Genomic DNA, 9,694 nt, shown 5'->3' with positions numbered 1-9,694 from the left:
GTCTTATGTATGCTCAAGTGTGTACACATCCGAATATATCATACATTATTGGGATGTTAAGCAGATATCTGAGTAACTAAGGTATGAATCATTGAAAAGCAGCCAAATGGGTTATGCAATACTTGCAAAGAACAAAGGATTACATGCTCACATACAAGAAGTCAAATCAGTTAAAGATCATTGGGTATTCTGATTCTGACTTTGTCGGGTGTTAAGACAGTCGCAAATCCATGTTAGGTTATATTTATCTATTGGCCGAAGGAGCTATTTCTTAAAAGAATGCAAAGCTGACACTCATTGCATTTTCTACTATGACAGCAGAGTTCATAGCTTGTTATAAGGAATCCAATCATGAAATATGGTTACACAATTTTGTCACTGAGCTGCAGATTTTAGATAATATTGAAAGAACATTAAAGTTGTTTTGTGACAATAATTTGGCAATACTATATTTTAACAACAACAGGAGCTCCTCAAAGTCAAAACATACAAATATTAAGTTTCTTGTTGTTAAAGAAAGACTGTAGAATGGTCAGATATCTATTAAATGTATTGGCACAAACTCCATGATTGTGGATTCGCTTACCAAAAGTTTACCACCCAAGGTCTTTCATGAGCATACTGCTCAAATGCGTGTTATATCATTTAATGATATGTTGGTTTAGTGAGAGTTTGTATTCGAATGTTTTGAGATAAAAAAAAGTTTTATTTTATTACTTCAGTATAAGGCTCAGGTTTCAGTTTCATTCTGTACTCATTTACGGTGATCTCACTAAAGAATAAGGCAAGACCAGTTGAAAATAGACATGTTTGGATCATATTACATGTAATTTTCATGCTTCACATCTATACTTGATCTATGTCATTGGTTATGTCAATATACGTGATCGTTGATGGGTCTAATTACGATGATTGTAATGAAGACCACTTTGGTTCTATGTTAACATGATTAATAGACCAGATAGTCATCTAGAAAGATAGTGTTTTTTATCTCATAAGGATATTGTATAATGTGTGATTGTATGATAACATATGTGGCCCAAGTGGAAGATTGTTAGATATCTCATGTGGGCCTACATATGTAATTGATCACACATTATAAACTGTTTAAGGTGAAGACTCATATAAAGTGATCTTATACGGTTGGATCATATGACATCTTATAAAGTATTGTTATAATAATATGTAGATACCTTATGTGCCCTTATATGTCAATTTTTGATTTTATGATGGGTTAAATTGGTAAGAAGACTATAGGGTGGTGGTCTCCAAAACTATATATATAGTGCTTGTTTTCTTTTGCCTCCTCATCAAGAAAAAAAATTATCTCTCTCTCATTAGGTTTAGAGAAGAAGGAAATGTCACTTATAGAGGTTTTGGAAGATCTAACCCAACAAGATCTACTGGTGTAACAATGAATTTGAGTATGATTTATTTGTTTGTTTTTTATCTTTTCAAAGATTTAGCATAAATAAATTTAGGAATAAAAAAATATGAAGTCCCTAATCCGGAATACAACAGGTTAAACCAATTCATGACAACGATTGTTGACCTTCTTAATGAGGTTGTGGTGGCTACGAGCATATATGGGTGTAATGAAGCAATGAAAAGGTAAGTGTTGTGGCAGTAGTTAATGCAACATCCACGTGATAGTCTGTAGATTGTCTCAGGGGGCTAGAACACAACACGTTCCTGTATAGAATGGATAGGCTATAGATCCAAGCCTGTGGATAATGAATTCTTTAATCACATGATTGTGACATACAGTTTAATAGAGATCCATATTCCTAAATCAGCAATAACATGACACAACCACCAAAAAGGACAATGCTTTTAAGTTAGTCATTTGGGTATGTGTCTTGTTAATTGTTGGGCCTTCAGGAAAAATTGCAAAAAAAAATCATCAGTAGTAGTTGGGCCTCGAAGGTACGTGGGAGCACCATGTATGTTCTTAGGGCCCGCCTAGAGGCCATAAAGAGGAAGTTAGTTGAATGGGTTAAGTCGATCATAGGATCCATTCCAGTTAGAATCAAATCTATCTATGCAAAACTTGAGGCATGCCAAACACATATGGAGAAAGGGGACCCCAAAAGTATTGCAAAGGAACTTTAGTTGAAAGATGACCCTCAACTTCTTCATGAAATGGAGGAATCTATGTGGAAACAGAAAGCAAGAAGTTGGCTAGAAGGAGATCGAATTACGACATTCTTCCACTCCCGTTATGATAGAAACATCATGAGGAATCACATTACTTCTCTCACTCTAAAAGATGGTTCTATGATTCATACTTCAGAGAAAATTAAAGCAGAGGTGATTCAATACTTCTCATCTCTCTTTCAAAAAACAAACATCAACATAGACCCGATCCACGGGAGAGCAAGAAACAAGGATCAATGAAGAAAAAAATAGAATGCTTGTCCAAGAAGTTACTAATGAAGAAGTGAGGTATTTGAATTAGAAGCCAATAGTAACCTCGACCCATATGGTTTTCTGGGATTCTTTTACCATAAATATTGGCATATTGTTGGGGGAGATGTCGCAAAGGCCATAAAGAATTTCTTTTAGACAAGAAAACTTTTGAGAAGAGTAAGTTGCACCAACATAACTCTCATTCTTAAAGTTGTAGGAGCAAGCTGATTAAGCCAATTTCATCCTAATGGATTGTGCAATTTTGTTTACAATATCATATCTAAGATTATGGTGAGGGGTATTGGTTTGTATTATAAGTCACAATCAACAAGCTTTCCTGAAGGAGAGGAGTATTTAGGAAAGTAATTTTTTAGCTCATGAATTGGTGGACTCAATGTTCTCAAGGAAGAAGAAATGAATTATTTTCCAGATGGTTCTTCAAGGTGATGATATGGGTTATTTGGAAACTTAGAAATCAACGAATCTTTGAATGTGAAAGAAAGAATCCAACACAGGTCTGCATGTATTGAGAGAGCATGTTCTATGCATTTTAAAGAGTTGGAAAGGCACAGTAGCAGCGAGATGGTGATGCTTGGAATGCTGGTTCCCGCCTAAACCAGTTTGGATTCAGGTAAGTATTTGCAGGATTTACCATGTAGAATGGAAGTATGGATACACTATTCGATCACACTCTGGTTTCTATATAAATGCAATTGTTTCTCCAAGCTGAGTCTCATGGAGAACAAATAGTGGTATGGATGTCCTGAAATTAGTTGAACCTGGATCAAACATCATCTTAGAGACTTGGGCAGTCTGACCTCGTGTCCAAACCCACCAAGTACTTGGAAAGGCGATACCAGGGCACTCCCCAAAAAGTGAGGACCATTTTGTTTAATTTTGATAGAGTTGATGTACAAAAACCAGTGTAACTCCAATTATATAGCAAAATACTTAGTTAAGATGGTTAGGGGGATAAAAAATCTTGGAAGGACTACCCCTCAAATCGGTCTCCTAAAGGCATGGATACATAATTTTGTAATGTTCTTATACTTTGTTGAATGAAACTGGTAGGGATCTGCCTAACCCCAGCTTGCCTTTCAAAAAAAAACAGATATAAAAAAAAGAATAAAAACCACTTCACCACTTGTTTTGAACCATTAATTCATAATGAAGATCACAAAAACAATATTTTTAGTTTTACCCTTGATTTTCATAGGAAATAAGAAAAAGTATGAAAGATGCTCCAATATCTTGACCCTAGTTATACTTTGTCATAGTTCCATTTGTAGATGTTTTAGGAGCAGACGTACAAACCATGACTCAGTACTAGGGGTGGCAATCGGGTCGGGTTGGCGGGTCGACCTGGTGGGTTGGCGGGTCAACATACCTCAACCCAAACCCGACCCGTTTATTAAACGGGTCAGCTGTGGCAAACATGAACCCGACCCGTTTATTAAACAGGTAACCCGACACGACCCACCAACCCGTTTATAAATGGGTTGGGTAAATGGGTTGGTGGGTTAGCGGGCGGGTTGGCGGGTCGGGTTGGTGGGTTGGAGGATGAGTTGGCGGGTTGACACGCCCGCCTAACCCGTTTATTAAACGGGTCAGGCGGGTTGGCATACCCCTAACACAAACCCGACCCGTTTAATAAACGGGTTAGGTGAGTCAACTCACTTATTAAATTGGTTAGTTTAAGCCTAACCCGAACCCGCCTAAGAGGCGGGTTGGCGGATCGGGTCAGGTTTTGCCACCCCTACTCAGTACGAGCTGGAGATGCAAGCTCGCAACTTTTTGGAAAAATAGGACACAAGAGAACAAATCTTTATTACTTAATTAATTAAAAATATTTTGGATATTTTAGTATTATAATTGTATTTATTATTGAAAATATTATTCAAAACTATTAAAAATAATTAAATATTGTCCATGTGTATTATGAAAGTATCACTTAGACACAAGTCCAAAAAATGGCATGCCCCTTATGGCATAGGTTTTCAGTCCTATGAAAGGATGGTACTTAAGGGGGTATTTGATTGCTTGTCCAAGATTAGATGGAACAATAGAACATAACATTCAAGACCTGTATGTTATGTAACAACTGTATTTCGTCCAGTGTTTGTACGTTTCGATTGGACAAGAAGTTATGTTACTTATGTTTGGCATTTGATTTTTACGTTGTACAGACAACTTGGACACATGTGAATAATGGGTTTCGTTTTGGATCATAAGACTTGATCCATCCCATCGTATGGGTATTTTAACATGCTTATTATGGATTTTAGCTCCGGATATGGATCTCATAATGGATCTAAATACCAAAAAATGTTTAAAAATGAATAATTTGAGAAAAAAATTTGATATTTTTATATATAAATGCCTTAATCAGTATTATATTGAATTTAATTATGAAAGTTTATAAAAAAATATGGATTTTAACGCCGAATATGGATCTCAAACTGGATCCAAGTACCAAAAAATATTTAAAATTTGGGTAATTTGAGAAAAAAATAAGAATTCATATTATATATATATATGCAAAAAAACATAAATAAATCATAAAACTCTAAAATACAAGAAAATAAATCATAAATAAACCAAAAAACCTTAAACTACAAGAAAAATAAACCATAAAAATCAAAGAAACCATAAATAAACTGTAAAATTTAATATAAAAATCCCTAATCAAATAAAATAAGAAAATAATCCTAATCAAATACACGAAAACCGTAATTAAATTAATTATAAGAAGCCCTAATTAAAGAACTTTGACTCAAAACCCTAATCAAATAAAAAAACCAAATTAAATTAAATATCAAAAGCCCTAATCAAATTAAATAATAAAAGCCCTAATTAAAGATATTTAATTCAAAACCCTATTCAATGAAAATCAAAGAAAATTGAAGAAAAAAGTTTAATTAAAGAATTTTGATTAAAAGCTCTAATCAAAGAATTTTTTTATTCAGAGCCATAATCAAAGCCTAATAAGATAAGAGAGAGAGAGAGAGAGAGAGAGAGAGAGAGAGAGAGAGAGAAGAAAAAAGGTAAGAAAGAAAAAAAGGGGGGAGAGCGAGGGTCGGGGTTAGACCCACCCCCTGCTCCCCAGTTTCTTTTTTTTTTAAGTTGTGTTCCCCCAGTCCCTTTCTCAGTGTAACAGGGGAGGGTCCTTTCCACTGACGCGGAGGTCTACAGTTTCATTTTCACGGCATTCCACAGGACGCACGATCAAACACACCCTAACGGGTGGCCTTTAGATCTGAGATAACGTTCTGTGGCCTCACAAAATTTTCTCAACCATAGTGATCATGGCAACAGTGCTTGTATTGGGCCTCTTTATGTGCTGGCTTGAGTTCAGATGTATGATGGGAAAAATGATTGAATTTTAAGCGCTTGATGCTATGGCCCCCTTTGACTTAGCGGTCCCTGTTGGGTGAGTCCTTTCTTTTCTGATGAACTGTTGGCACCAATCCTGCGTGTTGTCTCTGTGATGCCCATTCAACTCGATTCATTTGAGCTAAGTGCTAAAAGTCATGCAGCTAATTAATGCCAACTACTGCATCAAAGTCTTTGATCTGTCACTATCTATTTTTTCTTTTGCATTGCCACTGGGCACCATGATGTAGTTGATTTTCAGCTTTTAGGTGTTAGCTTTTTCACATGATGGTCCATTTCAATGTTTTTCTGCTTTCTTTTTAGAGCACAACAACAGTCATGGGTTTTTTTCTTTCCTCACTTTTTTTCTTGTAATTGTTTTAAAATCATCATGTTTGGCATCAAAGATGGAGCATAAGACGTGCTTGGAGTCATGTGAAACATGACCAAGTTCTTGAAGTCCAATATTTTTCGTAACTGTAGTCATCTTTAGCATCAGATGAGAATTGTAGCAATTTAAGTCTTTTATCTTCGTATGGTGGAGGATATAGCCCCTGGTAGGATTGTTCAAGCCCAGACCAGTTAAGAGGGAGGAACTCTGTTGATCAGGCATTGAACATATTTGTTTAAATGATTTTAGGATTTCAAGCTGGGTGTACTCTCCGATGGGCAGAGTGGACCTCAAGAATTTTACTAACCGGAGGAGAGCTAATGTACAGTTTTCCCTTGGATTATCCAAAAAAAAAAAAAAGATAAGATAATTCTGAGCTCTCTCAGATCCTTTGTTATTTGTGGAAGATATCATCTTGACAAACTGAAAATTGGGAGTCAGATTTGAGCTCTTTGAAAGGGTTTTCACAGCAACCGAGTTGTTGGCACCAGGTTGCCCATGAGTTGCATTGATCGTAGATGACCATACAGATCACCATGTCCCAGCATCAAGTGTAGCGACTTAGTCCCCAATTAAATTTGCCTGAACTGGCCCAATTAAACTCAAGTTAGTCCCCACTTAAAAGTTGAGTGATGTTTACTAAGTACATTCACGTTGGAATGCTTTTCCCTTTCTTTTCTTTTTTTCTTCTTCTTTTCGGTGACGATGAAGCAAACCAGGCGGCACCATAATCGAGAATCGGAGTCCAAACATCTTTTCCCTTCACGGAATTGCATTGTTGCTGGGTTTTCCTCCAAAAATCAAACACCAACTGGTTTTTTTCCAACAAGGTCGGGAGCCAACCGTAGTAGGGCCCCACCACAATTGAGCCCTAATTGGTCCCACCCTATAATGGTAAACCTCAGTAGAGTGGATTGGCTCCACAATGCTGCTCCAAACCTGTTGTCAGTTTGATCACAGGAAAAATCAAACTTGAGATATTTGGAGGCTTTAGACATTCCGACGTCGCCCTAAGCAACTGCGCGATGCTTAGGGGGGCAACAATAGGCTCACATTGTTGGCGTGCTTTGATCAAGTTCCTGCAAGTAGGCTTACTTGGTGACTCGATCGAGGCACCAGCACCTTTCTTTGATAGCCAGTTTATAGTTGTTTATCTACTCAGTAAGCTTACTTGGTCAATCCGGCTTCAGGCATAATCGTAGCCAAGTCAAAGGCTGAACCAACATTGACTCAAGGCCACATGGAAATCTTACCATCTTGAGCAAGTCATGGTGGTACCTCATTATTATTGTACTTGGGCCAAACTCAAAAGATCTCGGTCTTAAAATCAGAATGTTTCTGTTATTGAATTAAAGAGTAAATTTTAGTAAGCTAGCTAAAGTAGTTGTCAAAAATGCTTGTTTTCTGTGAATTTTTTTACAAAAGAGAAATTATACTAGATCAATTACACTACAAGAATTATGCGGATTAGCGACGGACTCTATCCGTCGATAATCCATCGCAAATCCATTGCTACTCCGTTTAGCGATGGATAGCGTCTGTTGAAATTTTCTGGTCGCTAATTAGCGACAGAACTGATATGTCGCTACTTCTATCGCTAATTGGTGACAGATTAGCGAATGTCGCTAATCCGTCGCTAAATAAGGACGGATTTGATTTTGCAACAGATACATATCTGTCAATAATCCATTGCTAAAATTTAACGATGGATATGTTTCAGTCGCTAAATTTCATTGCCAATTTATCGATGAATTCACGACGGATTACATTTCATCGCAAAACATCGACTGATTCAGGTTTTGAGACAGATAAATATTCATCCCTAATCCGTCGCTAAATTCGCGATGGATATTAGCAACGGATATTATCCATTGCTAATCCATCATGAAATTTAAAAAAAAATTATTTGAAATATAAATATCGAGAAAAAAATTCTCATTATACAATTTATACAACCTGTGTATAAAAAATAAAGTACACATAAAAAATACATATACAAATCAGGTGAAACAAATTTCACACAAGTTATAAGTGAAACAAATTTAACAACCCATTATAATCCTCTCAAAGTTCTAATTAGTTACAAGTGAACATATACAAAGAGTTTCACTTGAAACAAGTACATGAAACAAATTCAACACATGAATCTAATCATCGCCAAGATTTGGAGTATCATCCTCTTCATTGTCTCGATTTGCCCCTTCATCCATGCCTCCATCAGCTCCTTTACATTGATCATCTCCAGCATCCTATAAGAGAACCAAAATGTTAGTATCAATAAACAAAATATAATGAAATAAATTTTACGCAATGCACCTAATCTAAGGCAATTAAAATAGCATGGCTGAATGACACATAAACTAGCAATAAAGTGAAGGACATTAACAAAATTCAAATATGTGTTTTAAGGTTGACAAAAAAAATTCTTAGTGATTCAATCATGCAGATATGTGTTCTAAGGTTGTCAAAAAAATGTCATAGTGATTCAAGCATGCATATATGGTTTATAAGGCTGTCAAATAAATGTATTATAAGGCAGTCAAAAAACTTTTATAGTGATGAAATCATGCTTATATGTGTTCTAAGGTTGTCAAAAAACTTTCATAGTGATTTAATCATGCATATATGTGTTATAAGACAGTCCAAAAACTTCCATAGTGATAAAATCATGCTTATATGTGTTCTAAGGTTGTTAAAAAACTTTCATAGTAATTCAATCATGCATATATGTGTTATAAGGCAGTCAAAAAAAATTTATAGTGATGAAATCATGCTTATATGTGTTCTAAGGTTGTCAAAAAACTTTCATAGTAATTCAATCATGCATATATGTGTTATAAGGCAGTCAATTTTTTTTTATAGAGATGAAATCATGCTTATGAGAGGGGAGGCACAGTCGAGGAGAGAGAGGAGGAACACTACAAGAAAAATGCTAAGTAGCGACGAAAATTTATGGTGAATTTTTTCATCGCAAATTGGTGACAGATTAGCGAGAGAAAACTATCCGTCGTTAAAATAAAAAATTAGTGACGGAGTAGTGATGAAATATTATCATCATAAAATTAGTCACTGATTAGCAAAGGAAAAATTCCACCGCTAATCTGTCGCTAATTAGTGACGAATTAGCGAAGGAAAAATTTGGTTTGAAACTCCATCGCAACTTAGCGACGAATTAGCGGCAAAATTTTTTCGTCTCTAAATAGTGACAAATTTTTCTGTCCCTGTCAGCGCTACTTTTTGATATAAAATATGCCATCTAGGGCATGAAATTGTTTCCCTGCTCTCTCTCTCTCTCTCTCCCTTCTTCCACTGATCCACCACCTTTTCTCCGTCATCGCTCGATCCTCTTCTCTGTCGGCCATCCTTTGAGCAGACGCTGATGACCGAAGCCGCCCAACACCACCACTGTCTCCTTCTTCCCTACTGCCATCGACGACCATCAATCGTCAGTCACCTCGCATCGCTCCCTCTCTTCTGCTTCCTTTTTCAGCCAATCAAACGTCGGCAGCCACACTGTCGCTG

Source organism: Nuphar pumila, chromosome 6, assembly GCF_984573655.1.
Source record: "Nuphar pumila chromosome 6, dmNupPumi1.hap1.1, whole genome shotgun sequence".
Taxonomy (NCBI): domain Eukaryota; kingdom Viridiplantae; phylum Streptophyta; class Magnoliopsida; order Nymphaeales; family Nymphaeaceae; genus Nuphar; species Nuphar pumila.
This window is presented reverse-complemented; position numbering follows the sequence as displayed.